Source organism: Neophocaena asiaeorientalis, unplaced genomic scaffold (assembly GCF_003031525.2).
Source record: "Neophocaena asiaeorientalis asiaeorientalis breed wild unplaced genomic scaffold, Neophocaena_asiaeorientalis_V1.1 scaffold543, whole genome shotgun sequence".
In the NCBI taxonomy this organism is placed as follows: Eukaryota; Metazoa; Chordata; class Mammalia; order Artiodactyla; family Phocoenidae; genus Neophocaena; species Neophocaena asiaeorientalis.
In genome coordinates, this window is record NW_020173671.1 from 758432 (window position 1) to 781517 (window position 23086).

General features: G+C 46.2%; 1 protein-coding gene and 1 pseudogene across 12 annotated transcripts in view; one reads left to right on the forward strand and one right to left on the reverse strand.

Annotated features, from left to right (window-relative positions):
• Window positions 1-3666: 3666 nt before the first annotated feature.
• Window positions 3667-4180, reverse strand: LOC112401861 (ubiquitin-conjugating enzyme E2 B pseudogene; annotated as a pseudogene).
• Window positions 4181-5058: 878 nt separating this feature from the next.
• The window catches only part of NDEL1 (nudE neurodevelopment protein 1 like 1), a 56012-nt gene continuing 37984 nt past the window's right edge, over window positions 5059-23086 (forward strand). For 11 of the 12 annotated variants that reach the window (XR_003003640.1, XR_003003638.1, XR_003003641.1 and 8 more), the window contains exon 1: window positions 21027-21207. The gene's annotated coding sequence lies outside the window, so the exon portion shown is untranslated. Of the gene's footprint in view, window positions 5166-21026; window positions 21208-23086 lie in introns of those variants that run through there. The other variant, XR_003003639.1, reaches the window with a different exon arrangement.

The window sequence follows — 23086 nt, forward strand, 5'->3', positions numbered from 1 at the left end:
GTGAGTGAGTTGTTCTGAAGCAATAGGTGAAGAGTTACTGATTACAAATTTTACAGTATTAGTGAAAGACATTAAAACACAGATTCAAGAAACTACAAATCTGAAGCAAAATAAATACAAAAAATCCCTACCTGGGCAAACTAGTAAAACTTCTGAAAACCAAAGTCAAAGATTATTTTAAAAAATTGACTGAGGGCTTCCCTGGTGGCGCAGTGGTTAAGAATCTACCTGCCAATGCAGGGGACACGGGTTTGAGCCCTGGTCCAGGAAGACCCCACATGCTGCTGAGCACCTAAGCCCATGCGCCACAACTACTGAGCCTGCACTCTAGAGCCTGTGAGCCACAACTACTGAAGCCCATGTGCCTAGAGCCTGTGCTCCGCAACAAGAGAAGCCACGGCAATGAGAAGCCCACGAACCACATTGAAGAGTGGCCCCTGCTCGCTGCAACTAGAGAAAGCCCGTGTACAGCAACGAAGACCCAAAGCAGCCAAAAAAAAAAAAAAAATTAAAAAAAGACCTTAATTAATTAAAAAAAAATGAAGGTGGAACAAAGAGGTTTACAAACGAAAATAGAGACTTCATTGCCGAGAGAGCTGAACTAAAAGTACTACTAAAGAACATTCTTTAGGCAGAATGAAAGTGAACCCAATGGAAGCAAAGACATGCAGGAATGAATGAATGACAAGAGGGAAATGTGTGGGAAAAATACACGAATATTGACTGTATAGAATAATAATATTGATAATATCTTAAGTTTAAAAATGCATGAAAAATTAAAATACTTGACAATAATAGCCAAAAAGCAGGAGGAGGATATATGGAGTTAAATCAATCCTAAGATTCTTGCATTAGCTGGGGAGTGGGATTGCTTGATAACCATTAAAATAATAGTGAAAGGGCTTCCCTGGTGGCGCAGTGGTTGAGAGTCCGCCTGCCGATGCAGGGGACACGGGTTTGTTCCCCGGTCCGGGAAGATCCCACATGCCGCAGAGCGGCTGGGCCCATGAACCATGGCCGCTGAGCCTGCGCGTCCGGAGCCCGTGCTCCGCAACGGGAGAGGCCACAACAGTGAGAGGCCCGCGTACCGCAAAAAAAAAAAAAGAAGGTAAGCAAGGTTTAAAATAGGGACATTTCTTAAAAATGTCTTTGACTAATTATATTTCTTCTGCTGTGAGCTTACCTGTATCTTTTGCCCTGTATACTCTTCGGATGCTTTCCTTTTGCTATTGATTTTAGATGGATTTAAATATAGGTAAGTAGAAATATGTCCATGTGAATGTTGCAAATACTTTCTTATAGGGATCAGTTTTAAATCTTTATGCCTTGGTTGTAACACTAAGGGCGTGGTTTCACCACTTGCTTTGATGTTAGTGAAAAGAGAAATGGTCAGGTCTTAGGCTTTACACCCCTAATCAATTGAACTGAACTGAGCTCAAGGGAGCAAGCAAACCTGAGGTGCTGCATTCTTGTCGTTTAGAGAGTATGGAGTTATCTGAACCAGTGATAGGAATAACGAATGGTGAATGTTGAAGTCTAAATAAGGAAGAGAAATAAACCGGGCTGGGAAAAACTACAAAAATCCCCAAGAGAAAGCTCAGTCGCCGCACACAAGTAGCTGCCGCATAGCTGCATAGCTAAGACCAGCAGGTGGCGCTCTAAAGCCGTCCGATTGCTCTCCAGACTTCCAGAGTTGAGATTTTGCTTGAGCACCTAGAAAGTGGAAACTGAGGCCCCGGGAGCTTCGGACCCCTAATTTTTGGCTCTGTGATTCCTCTAGAGCAGCGGTCCCCAACCTTGGCACCGGGGGTGGGTTTCTGTGGAAGACAATTTTTCCACGGACGGGGGTGGGGGTGTGGTTCAGGCGGTAATGCGAGCCACGGGGAGCCATGAGGAGCAGCAGATGAAGCTTCGCGGGCTCGCCCGCACGAACCCGTGTCCCCTGCATTGTCAGGCGGACTCAACCACTGCGCCACCAGGGAAGCCCAACCCTGTGGGGTTCTTTTTCTATGCTTGCTTTGCCTGTGGGCGCCTGAATTCCATCATCTCTTCAATTCAGTGGCTCAAACCTTGATGAGCAAACCGATCACCTGGTTCTCTTGTGAAAATGCAAATTCTAATTCAGTCGGACTGGGGTGGGGCCTGAGGTTCCGCGTTTCTAACTAGCTCCCTGGTGATGACTCACACTCAGTAGTTCCGAAACTTAGAACATGCTGACTCTAAGGTCCCTTCTCTGCGATGTGGGAGGTGGGAGAGTTTGCAGCTTCCTGGAGTAAAATCCCTGGAGTAAAATCTGAAATGTCTACAAGTTAAAGTTGGACCAGTTGCGTGACCTCTTGGGGTCTCAGTTTCCTCATCTGTAAAATGGGAATGGTGACGGCTTTACTTAGAGAGTTATTTGAAGGTTAAAGCAGGATATTGTATGTAAAACACCACAGTGCCTGGCGCCTAGTAAGCCTCAACAAGGCTTGGGGTTACACTATGAGAAGTATTGAGACGGGCAGCCCTGGTGGGGTGGTACCTTGGAGGGAGCAAGAGGTGAGGGGCAATCCTTAAGAAGGTGCCATCTTAGCTATCAAGATATCTGTCATCTGAAAAAAAGGGGACCTTTTTGTCATCTGGCTAAGGACAGAGAGCCAGGAGGAGAGCAGGTCTCCTGATCAGGTTGTAAACGTAAGGCTGCTTTTGAGGGAGATTTAAGTAGGCTGCAGGCTACGCGGGCTTCCTTCGGGAGATGGGGGCGGGATGCGAAGCAGTAGTTCCAGGCAGCTTGAGCTGCAGCTTTCATCACACTCCCCCATTTCACATCTCTAGGGGCTTTAGGGGTTGTGAGAAGAGAGAGCTAAGAGGAGCCAGGGATCGCCCTGGTCCTGCCCTCCTGCAAGGCTCTGCTACAGCCTGCAAAACCATTGCTATGGCGACCTCAGCCCAGATGCCGGAGTTTACCAAAACGCTTTAAATAGGGTGGTGTTTCCATAGCATCTTTTTTTCTTTTTATAAATTTATTTATTTATTTTTGGCTGCACTGGGTCTTCGTTGCTGTGCGCATCTTTATCTAGTTGCAGCGAGCGGAGGCTACTCTTCGTTGCGGTGCATGGGCTTCTCATTGCAGTGGCCTCTCGTTGCGGAGCACAGGCTCCAGCCTCATTAGCTTCAGTAGTCGTGGCACGTGGGCTCAGTAGCTGTGGTGCAAGGGCTTAGTTGCTACACAGCATGTGGGATCTTCCTGGACCAGGGCTTGAACCCAGGTCACCTGCATTGGCAGGCGGATTCTTAACCACTGTGCCACCTGGGAAGCCCCATAGCATCTTTTTTTTTTTTTGCCCTGAAGTTATGTATTTTAACAGCTTTACGTGTAATGTTCATATATAAAAAACTTTTAAGTGCTTTCCTCCAATTAAAAAATCTAAAGAATTCAAAAATAAGGCATTCAATATTTGAAAAAAGTACAGATTTACAAAATGTGCAGATTCTGTCTTGAAAACTCCACATTAACATTATACACTTGGAAAAAATACAAGCAGGATATATTACACCTTTATGTAAGCAACAACTTAGTTCACACCATGAAATAAAAAGTACATTAATCAAGATACACTAACTAGCTTTTGTAGATTCTAAACTGAAGGACTTTTTTTTCCTGCAGAATCCTGAAAACCTGTGGCACTTAAAATTTGTTAGCCTTTCTACTGCGAGGTAAATTACACACAACAATGATGAAAAAGATGAACAGACCAGTTGTGTATTGTGAATCATTCCAGCTTTGTTCAATAACGGCCGAAGCCCTTTTCTCATCTCCTCGTTTGTTTTCCTGATAAAGCTGTGCTGCCTGCCTATTGGCTAGACTATTTGGATTCGGTTCATCCAGCAGGGACTGAATTGATGTTAAGAGAGAAGCTACTTCATGTATTGGACTCCATTGATCCTGAAGGATCTCTAAACATATGCTACCATCAGCATACACATTCGGATGAAGCATTTTGGATAAAAACCTAACAGCTGGCAGTATATTTGGATACTCTTCAGAAAATTCTGTTACTGGTTTAAAAGTACCATCTTCAAAGGATGTCCCTTCTGGTCCGAATATAACTGCATCCCAGTGCATGATGTTGCTTTCAGATGGTGCGCCACTGACACCCACAGGTGGGTCCTCTGGCAATCACTTGAAATCCCGCATAAGCCTCCTCCAGGGCCAGTCGGCATGCTCCCCAGCTGCCCGCAGTCAGTCTGAAAGCCCCATAGCATCTTAAAGGTCCATGAATATTTATGGACTAACTTCCAGTGCTCTGCTGGATGCTCCTGGGGATACAGAGACAAATCCATGCAGCCCTTTCCCTCTCTGGGTGACCTTGGGGAGATAAACATCACCATGGGAAGGAATGATCAGTGAAGGGCCTCAGTAGCAGTTCTTAGCAATGGTGCTTGTCCTACGTGGTGGGACTTAATGACACACGGGACCTGCAGCCGCTGTGGTGGTGAGAGGTGCTTGGGGTGACTCTTCAGACCAGGATGGTCTGACCTGACAAAGACTTAAGGAGTGGGTCAGATTTGGAGAGGCAGAAAGGAGGGGGGACGCCACAGCCCACTAAAGGGACTAATTGGATGTATATGAAGCCAATTACACACGTTATCTCATTTAAGCCCAAACAATAGTGTGAGGTCAGTACGGCATTTCATTTTGGGAAGATGCAGAGACGCACGGCAACCCGTTCAAGGTCTCGCCGCTAAAAGTGGTAAGTGGAGGCTATCTGACTTCAAGTTCTTTCTTTTAAGTACCACATGTGTGCTCTGCCAGGCTCTGTGCATCTCTTCTTCCCCTCGCCTTTCCCCTCAAATACAGGGCCGGAGACATACATACATATAGTGGACATGGGGAAGCTTGAAGTTCTGGCTAAAGAGTTAGGGCTTGAATTTCTTTTTTTCCCTTCTCCAGCCCTGAAGTCTTGTTCAACAACAGCTGAGCGATGAGGCTGGCAGGGTTGCCTCACTTCTAGAAGGCCGGCCCCAGCCTTCCTGGCCTGAACCCACTTCCTGTCCTTGTGCCTCTTTTGTCAGAAGGTGATTCTCACACTTCCTGTTGATTTCTATTTTGTTTCAGCGGCTTCAGCTCCGGCTGCTTTGTGCTGCTGTGGATCTCATCAGCGAGGGCTGGGACACGGGACCAGGTACGTTGGGATGGTGGGGAGTTGGGGGGTCAGCTTGGACAAGGTCTGGGCCAGGTGAGGGCCAGCTGGCAACACGCCAGAGTTGGGGTGGGGGGCTCCTGGTGGACCCTCTCTGTCCATGTGGTCGGGGGACTGTCAGAGGCTGAGGTCAGTTTGTGAAGTTGGCTGTGTCCCTGTGTGTGGGGGTGATACCAGGGGTTGGCTTTGGTGGTTTGGTGGTTTCCTGAAATCCCATCACCTTGATTTGGTTGCGTATTACCTGAGCTGCCCAGGTAGCATTTTTCTGGGTTGCAGAGAGGTTTATCTGAGGTTGACTGAGACACTGCTGGTGTGCTGCTTGCAGTTTTGCCAAGCTGACCAAGTTGGGGCTTGTGATTAAGTCTTGGCTTCTTGCCTTACTTATGGGCAAGTCACTTTCCTCTGAACCTGTTTTCTGGTCTACACAGTTGTAAAATGTCTCTGCTTTGTGGGATGTTTGTGATGCTTTAGCAGGACAATGATTGTGAAAGTGTTTTGTAAACTATAAGACGGCATTCTCAGGGTTTGAGGTTGCTTTTATTTCATTTTCTTTGTTTTTAAAAATAAATTTATTTATTTATTTTTGGCTGTGTTGGGTCTTCGTTGCTGTATGGGCTTTCTCTAGTTGCGGCGAGTGGGGGCTACTCTTCGTTGCGGTGCGTGGGCTTCTCATTGCTGTGGCTTCTCTTGTTGCGGAGCACGGGTTCTAGGCGCGCAGGCTCAGTAGTTGTGGAGTATGGGCTTAGTTGCTCTGTGGCATGTGGGATCTTCCCTGACCATGGCTCGAACCCGTGTCACCTGCGTTAGCAGGCAGACTCTTAACCACTGCGCCACCAGGGAAGTCCCAAGCCATCTCGTTCTGTTGAGAAAGATTCTCTGATCTCCTGCCTGGAGGGTAGAATCCAGGCTGCCAGCATTCTTGGAGGGTCAGTAGGGGAGGGAATTTGGGGGTCTCATCGTTTGATATGAAGCCTTTGAAGAATCCTCCCTCCCTTTATCCCACTTCCCTTTCTAGTGTAGTGACAGCCTTGCCCTCTGGTGTGCCCAGTGTCCCTAGTTCTGGAGCTTCTCTGGTTTAGTTTCTCCAGAGGAGAAGCCTTCTCCTCCTGCTGGGCAGAGGGAGAGCTAAATGCCTTGGCTGGTCAGTTACCTGGGCTGTGAAGTCTGAGTGCTTTGTAAACACACTGTGCTTTCAACAGCCTTCCTGTTTTTGGCTCCACCCCACCCCGTCTTCTGACATAGCTGGTACTTCCAATTCCTGGGCCTTTCTGCAGTTCAGAGGCACACCCTGCTTGCTTCTGGTTGGCATTCAGTTTCCAGCCTTCTCTGATGCAGTCCATCAGCTGCCAGTCATCATTCTGCTTTCTGTCTTCCAAGCCTGTTGACGTCTGCTCTCCCGTACTCTGTCCTGATGGGTTTCTACCTTTTGGAGCTTGTCCTGGGCTTCCCTGGTGGCGCAGTGGTTGAGAGTCCGCCTGCCAATGCAGGAGACACGGGTTCGTGCCCTGGTCCAGGAAGATCCCACATGCTGCAGAGCGGCTGGGCATGTGAGCCATGGCCGCTGAGCCTGTGCGTCTGGAGCCACAAGAGTGAGAGACCTGCGTACCGCAAAAAAAAAAAAAAAAAATTTGTCCTGTCTTTTTTGTGATGTTTCAGGAGGAAGTAGATATACTTGTATTCAATCCATTGTGGTAACTGCTATAGTTGTAGCGTTTTCACTTGGACCAGTGTTGTCTGAGAGTGTTGGCTTCCTCACACTATTACCAGAACTGGGTATTATCATTTGTTTTATTTTTTAAAGTTTTTTTTTTTTTTTTTTTGCGGTACGTGGGCCTCTCACTGTTGTGGCCTCTCCCGTTGCGGAGCACAGGATCCGGACGCGCAGGCTCAGCGGCCATGGCTCACGGGCCCAGCCGCTCCGCGGCATGTGGGATCTTCCCAGACCGGGGCACGAACCCGTGTCCCCTGCATCGGCAGGCGGACTCTCAACCACTGCGCCACCAGGGAAGCCCCTAAAGATGCTTTTTGATGGACTATTTTTTTAAAGTCTTTATTTAATTTGTTACAACATTGCTTCTGCTCTATGTTTTTTTTGTTTTTTTTTTTGGCTACAAGGCATGTGGGATCTTAGCTCCCGAGCAGGGATCGAACCTGCACCACCTGCATTGGAAGGCAAAGTCTTAACCACTGGACCGCCAGGGAAGTCCCTATCATTTGTTTTAATCTCTGCTAATTTGATAAGTAAAAATATCTCATTGTCATTTTAATTTACATTTTAAAAGTTATTAATGAAACGATTGAGGATCTTCTCATGTGTTTATTGGCCATTCGTATTTCTTCAGTGAACCATTTATTTATGTTCATTGCTCATCTTTCTACTGGAGTAGAATAATTGTTAAATTGTTAACACATGGCCAGCTCAGGAAAGAGGTTTGTGGTCGATCCCTTATTTTCTTGTATATGCGTTCTCAGAGCATAGGCTTCAGAAAACAGCAGTTCTTAATGACTATGTCAAGAATTTGATGAATGTTTTTCTCCGTTGGATTATAAAAGTAATCTGTGTTCACTGTAGGAAATTTGGAAAATACAGATAAACACAAAAAAGAAAATATAAATTGCCTAGAGATAGCCACCAGTTATAAATATATCCTTCCAGTCTTTTTTTTCCTGTGGGTATATACTTATAAAAATAAAAGTGGAGTCATTTTATTTTGTATTCATGCTTTCGACTTACTAATCATAATTTGTTCTCATATTATTACACAGTGTTCTATTACATTATCATTCGTGGCTACCTGGTATTCCATTGTGTGGATATATGATCATTGATTCAGTCAATTCCCTTTGATGGACATTTAGGGTCTTACTGGGTTAAAATTTTCATTAACAATTTCCTCTTTTGGTCATGTCCTCATATAACCTTGTTTTCCACTGTGTACCTGCTTAGCAATTTCTTTTTGGGGGGGAAAGGATGAAGGTAAACGTTAATCCTTTTCTGGTTAAATTATTACTCATTCCAAATTATACAGACTCAGGGAGATTTTTCTAGCACTTTTTTTTTCTGTGGGTCAGAGGGAGAGATGGGGAAGGGTCACTCTGGGATTCTCATTAGATTCCTCCACAGCTTTCAATTAGAGAGAAAATGATGAGGGGCAAAAGTACCAGGGAGGAGAGATGTATGCAATAATGAGAAAAAAGAAGCTGACCAGGCAGGCATCTGAAAAAAATCATCCAAGAGATAATAGCTTAAGAGAGAGAAAACCTGAAAGAATAAACTGGTCTGAGAGTTGAAGACCTGAATTTTGTCCCTGAGTCTGTCATTAAACTGTGTGTCCTTGGGCAGGTTGCTTAACCTCTCTGGTTTCCTCATTGGCATTCCTCATCTCAGGTAGATTTCTAAGTTCTCTTTTATCTTCTGAGGTTCTATGAATATAGACTTTGTCACACTAGCTGTGTGATTCTGGGCAAGTTGCTTAACTTCTCTGAGACATGGTGTTCTCAGCTGTAAAACAGGAACACTAATAGCTACTTCATAGGGCTGTTGTAAATGGATGTGTGTAAAGCACTTATCACAGGACCTGTCCCAGATGAAGTATCCAATAAATGAAAACTTTAAAAAAAATTTTTAATAGATCTTTATTGGAGCATAATTGCTTCACAATACTGTGTTAGTTTCTGTTGCACAACAAAGCGAATCAGCCACATGCAGGCATGTCCCCACATCCCCTCCCTCTTGAACGTTTCTGAAGCTATTTTTATTACATGCCAGTTGTTATGTAAAAGGAGGGCAATTATATCATCCCACAGCCTGTGTACTGGAAAGGAACTCTGTCTTCTTAAAAGCTGTTTCCAGGTTCAGTCAGCAGCTGGGACACATGCCAAGGGGCACAGTACAAAGTCACCACTGGCCTCGGACCTCCCTGTGCAGTGCGTTCCTCCCTGGGACCTGGATGCTGTCCAGATATGGGTCAAGTAAACACCCTCTGCTCAACACAGATAAATAGGATGCGTGGATGTTGGTCCATAGGGGAAGCAATAGGAAACCCCACTTTCCAAATATAAAATATCCGGGAACGTAGCCTAAGGGGAACTGAGCCCTAAATGATATGAATCACCAACGCGAGATGCTATTTAGAAAACGCTGACATCCTTTCAAGCTGTGATTAATGAGCACGGAGACAGGAGGAAGAAGTCGAGGGTGTAGCTGCAGTTTTGCTGTTCGCTGCTGTGCCTTCTTGGATAAATTACCCTATTCTGTAAAATCAGGAGGCTGGATTCTATTTTTTTCCCCCAAAGGACAGTCTGTGTACTACTGGTGGCACGCACAGTGATGTTATGTGGTGCAGAGATGAACATTTGACATTTTTTTTAAACATTTTATTTTGTATTGGAGTATAGTTGATCAATGTTGTGATATTTTCAGGTGTACAGAAATCTTTCCTAATGTGTATATATATATATATACATATATATTTTAAAATTTTTATTGGCGTATAGTGATTTACAATGTTGTGTTAGTTTCAGGTATACAGCAAAGAGGATCTGTCATACATATACACGTATCCACTCGTTTTTAGGTTCTTTTCCCATATAGGCCATTACAGGATATTGAGTAGAGCTCCCTGTGCTGTACATAGGTCCTTGAACATTTGACATCTTAATAGTCATGTATTTAACTTATGAAGTAGTAGGGAAAATATGACTAGCAATCAATTCTATAATTTCATAGATATGATTGTTTTTTAAAAAAATATTTATTTATTTGGGCTGCACCAGGTCTTAGTTCTGGCATGCGAGATAATTGTTGCGGCATATGGGATCTTTTTTTAGTTGTGGCATGTGGCATCTTTTAGTTGTAGCACGTGGACTCTTAGTTCCGGCACGTGGACTCTTAGTTCCGGCATGTGGGATCTTGTTCTCCGACCAGGGATTGAACCCGGGCCCCCTGCCTTGGGAGCTTGGAGTCTTACCCACTGGACCACCAGGGAAGTCCCCAATATGATTATTTTTTAAGTTCGTTTTCTTAGAAAGTGATTCAAAGAAAAATTCAAAGATGGAAAGCAGAAATGGCAAATATCGTGAAGGTGGTAAAATTGGAGCATCAGATGTGGTGGGCAGAATAATAGCCCCCAAAGATGTCCAGGTCCTAATCCCCAGAACCTGTGAGTATGTTACCTTTTATGGCAAAAAGGACTTTGCGGTTGTAAGTTAAGGATTTTGCGATGGGGGGATTATCCTGTTAAGAAGAGCTCTCTGATCTCCTGCTTGGAGGGTACAGGCTGTTGGCATTCTGGGAGACCATCAGGGAAGGAGGCTGGGGTCTCATTTGATATTCAGCCTTTGAAGTATTCCTCCTCCCTCTCCGGCTTCCCCCCCACTTTTTAAAAAACATTTATTATTTATAATATTTGGCTGTGCCAGGTCTTAGTTGAGCGTGGCATGCGAGATCTTCGCGTGGGATCTTTGTTTTCGTGTGCGGGATCTTTAGGTCCCTGACCAGGGATCACACCCAGGCCCCCTGCATTAGGAGCACGGAGTCTTAACCACTGGACCACCAGGGAAGTCCCCCGCTTCCCTTTATATTGTATTGATTCAGCCTTGCTCTCCCGTATGCTCAGTGTCCCAGGTCTGGAGCTTCTCTGGTTTAGTTTCCCCAGAGAATAAACTTCCTCCTCTTCCCCCTGCTGGGCTGGATTATCTGGGTGGGCCCAACGTAATCAAAAACGTCCTTATAAGAGGGAGGCGGGAGTCAGAGAAGGCAATGTGATAACAGAAACAGCCACTGGAGTGATGCGGTCATGAGCTCAGGAACGCTGTGGCCCCTAGAAGCTGCAAGTGGCAAGGAACTGGTTCTCCCTGGAAACTCCAGAAGGAACCAGGCCTGCCAATACCTTGATTTTAGTCCCATAAGTCTCATTTTGGAATCTGACCTCCAGAACCGTAAGAGAATCAATTTGGGTTGTTTTTAAGCGCTAAGCTTGTGGTAATTTGTTCCAGCAGCTTCAGGAAATGAATACACCAGATGTTAGATGCACTTGAAGGCGGTTTATTCTGCAAGTTCAGCGATCCTGAGGCATAGCAAAGGAACGCTGGCAGGAATGAGACTGTTCTTGGTCACCTACCCCCACCCATCTAGGACGGCGCTGACCCTGCCATCACATTGGGCAAACTGGCCAAGGAGAAGCAGGGTCTAAGCGCCCCAGGAGGGTGCGGGAACTGTTATCATCTGGTCCAACCTGCACAGTTTACAGATAAAGAAACTGAGGCTCAGAGAAGGGAAGCAAAATCACCAATGATGGAGCTGATTCTCCAGAGAGGAGCAAGCACCTGAATTCCTAAGGTGGAGGTTAGGGAAGACGAGCAGGCGGGACTGGGCTCTCACACCAGGGTGGGGAGCCCTGAGAAGGGGTGGTGCCTGCACCTTTGGCTTGAGGTGGAGGGTGGATCTTGCCACCCTTTGATCACCTCCTCTGTGTGTCTGGGCCTCTTGCTTTATATCTTTTTTTTTTTTTTTTAATTTTTTTTTGGCTGTCTTGGGTCTTCGTTGCTGCGCAGGGGCTTTTTGTAATTGCGGTGAGCAGGGGCTACTCTTCGTTGCCATGCGCGGGCTTCTCATGGCGATGGCTTCTCTTGTTGCGGAGCATGGGCTCTAGGCGCGTGGGCTTCAGTAGTTGTGGCTCGCGGGCTCTAGAGCGCAGGCTCAGTAGTTGTGGCGCACAGGCTTAGTTGCTCCGAGGCATGTGGGATCTTCCCGGACCAGAGCTCAAACCCGTGTTCCTCGCATTGGCAGGCGGATTCTTAACCACTGCGCCATCAGGGAAGTCCTGTGCTTCCTCGAATATCTTTTTATCAGGGTTTTAACAACCATCCTGTCAACAGAAGATTTTCGAAAATTGTTGAAACAGCAACATGCTTGAAGAAAGGGCTCCTCTGCTCCCCGCTTATCCTGCCCTCAGCACTTTAATTAATGTCTTGTCTTCTGCCTGGGCTGCATCCCTCCAAAGGGATGCTTCTTTTCTTTTTATAGAAGGGACATTTCTACTGTGATTAACAGCAAACCTAGGATGATGTTTTATTTCTGCATTTCAGCATTTATTCTGCATTTCAGCATTTATGAATCAAAATTGGCTTCTGTGGCCAGGACTCTCCTGAGTAAAGCCCTTTCTCCTAATTTTGAGCAGAAGATATTTTCCATGTAGAGGCCCCCAAAACCCCCTTGTTGAAATTTTCAAAGTGGGCATCAAGGCCTGTGTTGTTTTTGTACAGGAATAGATGAAAACTAGCGTGAAATTGCCTCTGAGGTCCCATGGACTGTCATTTTACCATATTAGGTTATAATTATAAATGGTCAGGGTATTGATCCCCTTATTTATACAATGGTCACCAGACAAGTGACCCCTGGAGAAGCAATCCTTACATTCCAGATTACCTAGAGTTGACATCCCAGATGGTTCTATCAAAGTCCCAAATACCATTATGTCATCAGTTAATGGATGTGTAGAAGATATGACATTTAAAAGATTGTGGGGTGGAAACTTTACGCCTGTGGAACCAGCACATGTATGTTTACCGGAGAGAATAACATCAGATTGGGCTAACTAGGGAGTCATAGCAGGGGGAATTAATTCTTTGGTTTTTTTTTGGTCACGCCACGTGGCTCGCGGGATCTTAGTTCCCTGACCAGGGATTGAACCTGCGCCCCTGGCAGTGAAAGTGCAGAGTCCTAACCACTGGACCACCAGGGAAGGGAATTAATTCTTATGATCTGTGCTATAGAATTAGGAGCCCTCCTACTGAAGCTTACCGACACCTGAGTGCCATGTCACTCTTGTATCTGCTAGAGTGACTTGGCTGAAAGGCTGGATTTTAAAATGGGCCTAAAGCCACAAACTTAGGAAAATCATTTGGAAAGAATTTTGAGGAAATGATCTTGCTTTGTTAAGTTTGGATGCATTCTTTTTTTAAAAAAACTTAAAAAATTATACAGAAAAGAAACAAAAAAATATTTAATTCTGGTTAAAAATACAGAAAAGAAACAAAAAAGGAAGGACAGATGAGAGAAAATTACCTGTGATCTCACCTTCCATAGATGACCACTGTTAACATCATTTTGGTATCTATCTTTCCAGACATTTTCTATGTAGAACGTATGTATGTATTTGTTTTACAAAAGTGGGATCCTATTATACATATTGTTGAGTTAACTGCTTTATTCATCTGTTTCATTGTTAATATTCTTTCATACCATCATTGTTACCAACTATCTACTATTATATTGTGTGGCTATCACATAATTCCACTTAACTGATCTTTTCGTGTAGGTTATTTCTAATTTTTTTTGCCAAACAGTGCTTTGATGAACATCCTCATGGATAAATCTTTGCACACATCCTTGATAACTTCTCTTCAGGTAAATTCCTAGGAGAGGCTAGATCGCAAGGGCTGCATATTTGTAAGTTTCTGGCTCACGCCACTAAACTGTCTGCCAGGAAAACTCACACATGGGGCATCCCCTTCGCACCGTACACGAGAGTGCTGGTTTCTCTGTGTTCTTGTCTCCACTTTGTAGTCTGATGTTTTAAAAATCTCATATGTTTGTTGGATGAAATATAGAATCCCTTCTTTGCTGTGCTACTTTGAATGGTTTTGATTTGGAGCAAGGTGGAATGTGATATGTTTGTTAGCCCCCTGTGTTTCTCAATTTTGTCAATTGCTCATTTTTTAATAGGGGAGTTTTTTAGTAGAGTTCTAAATGATAAAAGTGCTTTGATGAAAGAAAGAAAAAGGAGAAAGACGGAGCAGCAGAAGAGAGCAACGAAAATAACTCAGAACCTAACATTCTCTGCAAGTTTTTTATTCACTCAACAAATGTTAAGGGCCTACCACACGCCAGGTGCTGCCTTAAATGCCACCCTAAGTATAAAATATTGAAAAGTCCTGGCTCCTTTCCTCCTCAGTACTTATAACTGTCTGACATGCTAACGTTTCTTTACCTGTTTTCGGTTTCCATTCTTTCCCTTCTTTTCTGTAAGCTTGTTTTGCTGCCTGCCCTATCTCTGGGGCCTAGAACAGTGCCAGGCACTCAATTATGTTTGTTTGATGGTTGAATTCATGATCTTTCATTCCTGGTAACTTTGACTCATTGGTTTACTGGTAATGGGAGTTTGGCTGAAATTGCCTGGTGACAGTCAGCTTAGGTTGGTAAGAAACATTCCATTTCTTCTAAGCCCTGTCATTTCATTAGGATGGTTTGGGAGTAGGCGAAACTGGTGCCACCTTGTCTGTGCAAAGGTGAATGAGCAGATACCGCTTTTGTCTGGGGACAGTTACACTGTTTATGTAGGTGTGATGTCAGCAGCCCTTGGGGTTGCCAGGTGTTAACCAAATTAGCAGTGTTGTGCCATCCTATTCTGTGGATGTGGCTGTCACTCTGGGGTGTGGGTAGTGACCATGAAGGGGCTGGGGTGGGGGCCAGGGCTGACAGTGAAGACCGAAGCTTGGGGGAGTGGAGGCTCTGAAGCCAGGAAGCCCACGAGGCTGCAGACAGCTCCAGAACAGGAGGAAGTCCACAGTTCAGGTAGGTTTCTGGGGAAGAAATGGGGAAGCTCCAAGAGATTCCTTGGGGCACGGCAGGATATCCGGGTCCATTGATAGGGGAAAGAGACTCTGGCAACCTCAGTTTGCCCCCCAGATGAGGACAAGGGCCCTTTCTTTCCTGCTACCAGTAACCAGGGCAGGACCCTGGCAGGAAGGCCTGTTGTTGCAGGCTTTACCTAAATTGTCCTCATTTTTCTCACCTGCAAGAGCCACTTGTCAGCGAGCTACACCTGGAGGCCCTCAGAGGGCGAAGCATCCTGCCAGGGCCAGAAGCAGGCCGCATTTTCAGACACCACAGAAAGGGAAGGAAGAGCAAGGAGATTTGGAACCTAAAACCCCTCATAACAAAGTCATCGTACCCACTTCCTGCCTTTCTGTTGACTTACAGCCAACTGGAGTTTGAAATTTAGGGGACAAATTCTATGGAAGAGCTGAGGTTTGGGAGCCTGAGTTGCTTTGGGTAGTTGGTGAGCACTGTTTGCTCAAGAAGCTACCGAAGATGCGATAAAGGCAACAAATGGAAGTTCCTTTTCCCTTCGGTACAGGGATGCCCTAGGCTGAGCTCTTGATGGCTGGCTGGGTCAAGGGTTAGGGACCCACCAGAAGTGGGCATTTAAAAAAAATTTATTTTATTGAAGTATAGTTGATTTACAGTGTTGTGTTAATTTCTGCGGTACAGAAAAGTGATTCAGTTGTGTATAGATACACACACACATTCTTTTTCATATTCTTCTTGAAACCATATGGTTTATCACAGGATATTGACTACAGTTCCCTGTGCTATACAGTAGGACCTTGTTGTTAATCCATTCTATGTGTAATAGCTAGCATCTGCTAATCCCAAACACGCAATCCTCCCTCCCCCACCTCCCCTCCCCCTTGGCAACCACAAGTCTCTTCTCTGTCTGTGAGTCTGTTTCTGTTTCGTAGATAAATTCATTTGTGTCATATTTTAGATTCCACATATAAGTGATATCATATGATATTTGTCTTTCTCTTTCTGACTTACTTCACTTAGTATGACAACCTCTAGGTCCATCCATGTTGCTGCAGATGGCATTATTTCCTTCTTTTTATGGCTGAGTAATATTCCATTGTATATGTATAGATATATATATACTTCCTCTTTATCCTTTCATCTGCTGATGGACATTTAGGTTTCCATGTCTTGGCTAGTGTGAGTAGTGCTGCTGTGGACACAGGGGTGCACAGGAGTGGGCATTTTTGAATCAGCCATGACCTGGTTATCATTCCTTATCTTGGAAGGGGAAATTTACCATCTGGTTGAAGGCTCTGGCATTCTGTAGACCACCTAGCAAGTCATTCATTCAACCAGTACTTACTGAGTGGCCACTCTCTGCCAGGCACTAGGATGGAAAGTAAGATAAACTTCGAAATTTAAGGCACCTGCACATATTTTTACGTTCTTAATTTCACATCTCTGTTGCCCTTTATTTTAAGGGCCTTGACAGTTTTACAGAGAAGAATCCCCTGAGCATTAAGCCCTATTTTCCCTCAGGCAGCAGCCCCTGCCACACCTTATCCTCTTATCCTGGTGTGTTTCTTTATAGTACTTGTCATGACCTGACAGAAATAAATTTGTCTATTTGCTTACTGTCTTCTCCATTAGAATATGAGCTCCGTGGGGGTGGGGTGTGCTTTTTATAGTTATATGGTTGAAGCTCCAGGGCCTAGAACAGAACAAGCACTATAAACCCATAGCTGATGAGTGAAAGGCTTTATCAAATCACTTCTCACCTCAAGGTCCAAGTGTATAGTTTTTTTAAATTAAAAAAAAAACAACTAGTAGTTATTGTAAATTACAAAAGCAAAAGATGTTGCATTGGAGATTGTGGATGCTATAGACTGAGGTTTTTTAGTATTTATTTATTTATTTATTTATGCCTGCATTGGGTTTTTGTTGCTGTGCACAGGCTTTCTCTAGTTGCGGCAAGAGGGGGCTACTCTTCATTGCAGTGTGCGGGCTTCTCATTGCAGTGGCTTCTCTTGTTGCGGAGCGTGGGCTCTAGGCGCGCGGGCTTCAGTAGTTGTGGCATGCGAGCTCAGTAGTTGTGGCACATGGGCTTAGTAGTTGTGGCGCACAGGCTTAGTTGCTCCGTGGCCTGTGGGATCTTCCTGGACCAGGGCTCCAACCCGTGTCCCCTGCGATGGCAGGCGGATTCTTAACCACTTCGCCACCAGGGAAGTCCCTATAGACTGAGTTTTAAGTTTGGGGCTAGAGAAAAGTCATAATTGCTCATGATCTAAATCCCAGTTCCTTTGTAACCAAGCATCCCCTAAGTTCAGCCTTTCAGACCAGTGAAAATCTTCTCTCTATATGGTAGTTTTGCTCAGAATGTGGGGCATTTTCCAGAAAGTGCTGTCAGTCTTGCATTTGGAGTTATTGCCACCAAACCATTGATTCGTTCTCTCACCTGCTGCACTGTGTGGCTTGCAGGATCTTAGTTCCCCAATCAGGGATCGAACCCAGGCTCTGGCAGTGAAAGCGCCGAGTCCTAACCATTGGACTGCCAGGGAATTCCCTCTCTGACTTTCACTGAAGCATGTTAAATGAGTGTTTGCCAAGTGCCTGTTGCTGGCAGATACTAGGACAATCAACATTATTCCTATGTTCAGTGAGCTTTGGTTCCTTGGGGGAGGTCAGACACCTCCATGACCAAAAGGCTGTGTTCAGTAAGTCTCCTGTGAACTATGCAGGGTTCTACATAGTTCCTTCTTCCTGAGAGGAAGGAACACTCACTTTGGGGCTTTAGGTATCAGGGAAGGCTTCCTGGAAGAGGTAGCAATGAGTGAGACTTCAAAAGGCAGAGAAGAATGCAGGCTGGCCCTAGGGAGCAGCTGTAGCGCATCGGGCAGTAGAAGTCAATAAAAGGCCCAGAGAGGAAGGGAATTGTCCATTTGGGGTACACAGTGGAGGGTCTGATTAGACCCAGCTAGGTAAACTGCAGGACGGAGACAGGAGAAGTGGGTTGGAGTTGCTTTGGGAGGCCCTTGAAGGCCAGACTTCATAGTGTGTATTTTATCACAAAGGCAGTAGGACGCCAAAACAAGTTTTGTTGCCCGTGATGCTCTGTACACAGTGGGATTTTAGAAAGGTTATTCTGATGGCGGTGTGCACTGCAGGGCTGGAACAAGAAATTTGAGGGAGAGAAGTTCAGGAAGGGATACTTTGGACTGGGGAGATTCAGGGGCAGAAGACTGGAAATGTATTTGAGAATTTATGAAGGGAAAGTCTTTCAGATTTCATTTCACGTGAGTGAAGTGAAAGCTGGGGAAGGGGATGATGAAGGGTGAGTTGACGAGGCTTTTGTGCCTTCCTGACTAGGGGAGTAATGACACCATTGGCAGAAACGTGAAACCCTTTCTGGAAATTTCAGCTGTGGCAAGTGGAGAATCTCTTTGAGGTTTAGACACAAAGAGAGGGAGGTGGTGATGGGAATCTCGTGGACGCATCCAGCAGGCCATTAGTAACTAGTGGGCCTTTGGGAGTCCCTTGCCCAGCTTGATTGATGCCCCTATAGCTTAGCAGAAAACAGTTGGCCAAAGAGATACGGAGATCAGACTGAATCAGACCTTTGAGTTTGAGGTGTCTGCTCCCCTGATTCACTAGCTTCTTCACATGCCCCATCTCCTCAGAGTTTTCACGGCAGGCCTGTGTGCACCGTATCACCTTTTGTGAGTGTGTGAAGTGGCTGGAGTCCACATTCTCATTGGCTGGAGTCTGTGTTAGTGTCCAGACCTCTCCTAAGGCAGCTGGTCAACCCCTCCTCTTCCAGCGTTGGAACCTGGCCTCTGTTTCCCGGGTCTTGGAGTTTGTGGTAGGGAAGATAGGATGCTCTCAGGGACTGTGACATTTGCCCACCTTGGCTTGATCCAAGAAACACCTTGGATTGGGACCCATGCCTCAGCAAACCCCTTCCTAATGGTTTATGAAGGCAGAGGGTGGGGCAACCTTCACTCACCTTTCTACCTTCACAAAGCTGATTGTAACTTCTGTTCCCCTTAGAGGCTGCCTTCCGTCTTTACCTCCACTTTATTTTTCCGGGATGGACAAACTGGAAGCAGGGAGTGGGGCAAAGGTTGCTGTTACTTTGGAGAAAACTCAACCGACACAGAGGAGGGAGATCAGTACAGGGCTTTGATACCTCTGAGAGCCCTGCCAAGCAAAGGCCATTCATTAAGATGGGGCCAACACACTAGTCCTGACAAATACCAGTTCTAGTCCAGGCTGGGTGGGAGGGGTGGTGGCCTGGAAGATGATGCCCACATTTTCTGCAGGGCCTGGCCTGCCATTAGGTGACTCAGTGTGTTTCCCAGGACTTGGCAGGGACCAGAGCTGCAGCCTTTATTTGCTCTTGGGGTGGGACTGTTCCTTCTTGGCACCAGATGCACAGGAAGGCCTCCCTGCTCATCACCTCTGGGGCTCTGCTTTCCTGGCTGAAGCTGTGCCCTGATGGATGAGGTCACAGGCTTCCATGATGTCCCAGGTCACTGGGCTTGCACTAAGACCTGCTTGGGTTTAAACCTCAGCTCCCTGAGCCTCAGTTTTCCAGTATATAAAATGCATGTAATAATTTTAGCCCCCCAAGCTGCTTGTGAGGAAATGTATGTAAAGCTCTTAGCACAGGGCTCTAGCCCAATAAGTAGTCGTTATTAATAAGTGGCCTCTCACTGTTGTGGCCTCTCCCGTTGCGGAGCACAGGCTCCAGACGCGCAGGCTCAGCAGCCATGGCTCACGGGCCCAGCCGCTCCGCGGCATGTGGGATCTTCCCGCACCGGGGCACGAACTCGTGTCCCCTGCATTGGCAGGGGGACTCTCAACCACTGCGCCACCAGGGAAGCCCATCCCCTTTCTTGAGTGGCAGTAGAGTAGTGGTTAATAGTGTGGTTTCTCGAGTTAGATAATCCAGACTAGGTGGGTTTGAACCTTGAGTCCTCTTTTTTCTAGTTAAGTGACCTTGGGCAACCTCATCTTACTGGGTCTTGGTCTCCTCTTTGGTAGACTGGGAATAATACCAGCACCTATCTCATGGGGTCATTGTGAGAATTAAATTATGCAAACCAAGCACAATTGCCAGTACATACAAATGGAACAACAAAAGTGAACTACTCATTATTACTATCATGATCTTTTCAGAGTCTAGTTCGAGGTGCCATCCTTCCCACAATCCCATTAATTACTTCTTTGACTTTCATTGATTTGGACACCTCTTAGAATCTATCTTGCACTGCTCCTGTTTATGTCCATGCCCTCAAAAATATAACTGGACCTCCCAGGCTCACCTTGTTCTCACCTTGAGACCTTACACATCACTGTGTCCTCACAAACCCAATCCCAAGAGCACTGACATCAGAGAATTACGTTATACATTACACAGCAAAAGTTCCGAAAATTGTTTTAAAAACAGCTCTATTCAAGTTTTCACTCCCTAAGCAGTTGCCCATCCTCCTCTATCTCAGCCAGTTCACCCCGCCCCCCCTTCTCCAAGTCTTCTGTACGGGAATATGTATAAATAAAATGGATTCCATTAGTTGGGGGCCCAAGGGGGAATGAAAACACATACGCATATTTACATGAATAAATATACGCTTAGATATATAAAATACACATGTGGAAATATTTATATTCCCTCTGTCCCCTCAACGAGTCCAATCATTCATTCAGCAAATATGTGAGCTCCCACTTTGTGCCTGGGACCAAGCTATCTGCTGGGATAAAAAAGGAATGAGGCTCCGGTTCTCATGGAACTGACATTTTTACTAGAGGAAGACAAGAAGTAGTATAAAATTTCAGCTAGTGGGAATGCCGTAGAAACAACAGAGGCCTTTGTGAGAGGGAGTGACGAGGGGGCTAGAATACGCCTGAATTGGGTGGTCGAGGTGGACTCGGAGGTGAAATCTGAGCCGAGGTTCTTCTTATAAACTGGAACACTGAAACAGACACTTGGAGGACTTGATGGCTGAAAACCGGGAGGCAGTTGTCATCCACGGTGATGCCACCTTCCCGAACGTAGGGCCTTTTTGAGGAACCACGAAGGTCGCAAACGACACGCAGTGGGGCCCAGAACACCGGCGCAGAAGGCCGCCGCCGAAGGCCGCCGCCAGCTTGACGTCAGCGCGCCGGGTCCGGCGCGGCCCCGCCCCCCGTGACACCATTCCCGCCACAGCTCCGCCCAGGCCGCCCCCGCGCGCATGCTCAGAGCCCCGCCCCCGTGCGTCACAGTATGGCCTCGGATACCCAGGCAGCCTCTGACGTGTCAGGGAGGAGCCGGGCGCGGAGGTGCGCGGAGTGGAGCTCTAGGCTGCGGAGGGGAGAGGAGCTGAGCGGCTGGGCGGGCCTGGCCAGGCCAGCGGAGAGGAGACTGCGGTCGAGCGGCGGCGAATATGCGCTTTTGACATATTGGAGGTGAGCCTGTGGTGCGGGGCCGCTCCCGAGGGTGCCGCGCCGAGCCGGCGGCGCCGAGGCCTGTCCCCGGGGAGCCTGCCAGCCCGGGGGAAGTGTCCGAGGCCCCGCCGGGCCGGGCCCGGGTTCCGGGGCGACCAGTCCGGCGGTAACTGTTCCAACCGCTCTAACTGCCCCCTCCCGCTCTGGTCCGAGGTGTGGCCCACCGGGGCGCCTGGAATGGAGCGAGCCGGGCGGTCTCCCTAGGATGTGCCCCTGTTCGCGGGTGGGGTGAGGGATGGCACGGACGAAGGCCGGGACGTGGCACCATGGGCCCGGGCGCTGGTGGCGCAAGGAGCGGCTCCGTTGGAGGTGGTGGCGGCAGCTTAGCCATCCTCCTCCACCGCCCCTCCCCCATCCCTTCAGCTGGGGGGGTAGTTCGGAGCCGGGTTGGATTTAGAACTCCCCGCGGGAGAGAAGCGAGGGGCCAGAGCGGAAGCAGCCCACCTTGGGCTCCGGTGGCATTCCCGTGACTGCCTGTCCCGAACTGCTCATCACCCCTCTTGGAGTTCAGAAGAGTGTCACCAAACGGGTTCGGGTTGCTTGTGCTGGCCTTTCTTTCTTTTTTGTTGTTGGTAAGCAACGAAGTAACCCTTTACGTTTTGCCAAGAACTGAGGGTTCTTTTACTCCTGATAATTTTGTTACATTTCTGTAGCGCCTTTACTCGTTTCAGAACACTCTCGCTATCTCCTTTGAACCTCATCACCTGGTTAGTGGCTGTGCCTGATTCTCTTCTCGCCATTTGACGGATGGGGAAATTGAGACCATGGGGTGGGGGCTTAAGTGATTTCTGCTGTGGATTCTACCAGCCGGTGAGTGGCTTCGCTTGGTCCAGGATTTACATCTCCCGGCTTGGAGTTCTCGTTTCTTTTTGTGGGATTTTTATACCCTTCTCAGCTAGAAAGCAAAGTAGAAAATTTGCCAAAAATATACCAGAAGCTAGTAGGAGATGTGTTCAAATGTTTTTGAGCAGACCTACCTAGGATAAGAACTGCTACTCATTTGTGAGAGAAATCCTACGCTGGTACTTGGTCATGGTTGCTGGCTAATTATTTTGTCTGATAAATTGTGCTGCTTTTAATCCATTTATGAAACAGGGTAATGGCTTTGCTAAGTTATGAAGTTGGTGGGGGTAAAATGCAGCATTAAGTCATGTGTTGAAGAGAATAAAGGGGAACTAAAATATCTCCTCTGAATCTTTATTAAAGTTATTATTTAAAATCAGAGATCAGAAGGAACAACAACAACAAAAACCTTTGGTTAGCTCTGGTTGAAGTTGACTGGGTCCAGATAGAAATCTTATGAAGCAGTTGTTTTTTGTTCTGTTTCAGCTTTTTAAGTTAAGTAAATTGAAATTGGATGAGGAACACTTAAGTAGAAACCTCAGTAAAAACCTAGATTGCTTTTGTGACATCTCCAAAACTTACTTTTATTCTCATTTTAAGTCATACTGGGATACATTTGGTTACTAAAGCTTAAAATTACTTCTGACGTAAGTTTCTGAGCACTTCATAAGGTAGAAGAAAGTTTGATAGGACCAAAGGGGAGACCATATTTATGATTGACTTTGAAAAGTTTAAAATTCTGTATGTGTCACCTTTGGGAGTAGAAGAATTTTGGTAAAAAGGTATCTATTATCTATTGTGAGTTCCAGAAGAACTCTTTCAGTCTTACTAGTCCATTCTACAACTATTAACAAGGAGACAATATCATATAAAATGGATTTTCTTAGCATTGCACAAAGAATAGTTTCTTTGTAAATAGAGCATTTGGGACAGGCAGTTTTATACCCAAATGAGTTGATTTGTCAGTTGCTAGATATCTAAAGGTCACATACAGTAT